Genomic DNA, 864 nt, shown 5'->3' with positions numbered 1-864 from the left:
GTGAAAGCACGTTATAAAAATAAAACTACTGAACAATAATAATAATAATAATAATAATAATAATAATAATAATAATAATAATAATAATAATAATAATAATAATAATAAGAGCACTCAGAGAGCGCAAACCTCCGGCAAGGCAACACCAACGATTAGCCAGAGATGATTTTTAAAATGAGAATATCTCAAATAAACTCTATTGCTCTCACAAACGAGAATACTAAAAATGAACACGACCACTCTCAAAAATTAAGTAAAGAAACAGGAAAAATAATCTAGAATCCTTATCCGATACAGGATCGATCCCAAAATCTAATCAGTTCGTGCCGGTCACGAGGCCAAACATCCCTGAAAGTTTCATCCGAATCCATCCAACGGTTTTTGAGATATGTTCCCGTACAGACAGGCAGACAGACAAACAAACACGACTGAAAACAATACCTCCACCTTCGCTAAGGCGGAGGTAATAATGAGTTCAAATTTTTGCCACAAGGTTAGCTTGGAAGAAGGGATTAAGTTGATTACATCGACCCCAGTGCGTAACTGGTACTTATTTAATCGACCCCGAAGGGATAAAAGGGTAAAGTCGACATCGGCCAAATTTTAACTCAGAACGTAGCGGCTAAGCATTTCACCCGGCGTGTTAACGATTCTTCCAGCTCGCCGCCAATAATGATAATAATAATAATAATAATAATGATAATAATAATGTTTGTAATAAAAATATAATGATAAATATGTATTATGTGCATATTTATCTGCTATTTTTGAGTCGAATAAAATCTATTCGTTTTGTACATCTGCTGTACAAACAGAAGGCAGTTGAGACAGACACAAATTCATTTTTAAATATTATGATGTATG

The 864-nt window shown here is 33.9% G+C and overlaps 1 protein-coding gene across 3 annotated transcripts in view; it reads left to right on the top strand.

Moving 5' to 3' along the window:
• Positions 1–864, top strand: part of LOC106870415 (uncharacterized) — a 142,670-nt gene that overhangs the window by 75,314 nt on the left and 66,492 nt on the right. The gene's annotated exons all lie outside the window — the stretch shown is intronic.

The sequence above is a fragment of the Octopus bimaculoides genome, chromosome 5, assembly GCF_001194135.2.
Source record: "Octopus bimaculoides isolate UCB-OBI-ISO-001 chromosome 5, ASM119413v2, whole genome shotgun sequence".
In the NCBI taxonomy this organism is placed as follows: Eukaryota; Metazoa; Mollusca; class Cephalopoda; order Octopoda; family Octopodidae; genus Octopus; species Octopus bimaculoides.
The sequence above is the reverse complement of the archived record's forward strand: the minus strand, read 5'-3'. Positions and strand labels throughout refer to the sequence as shown.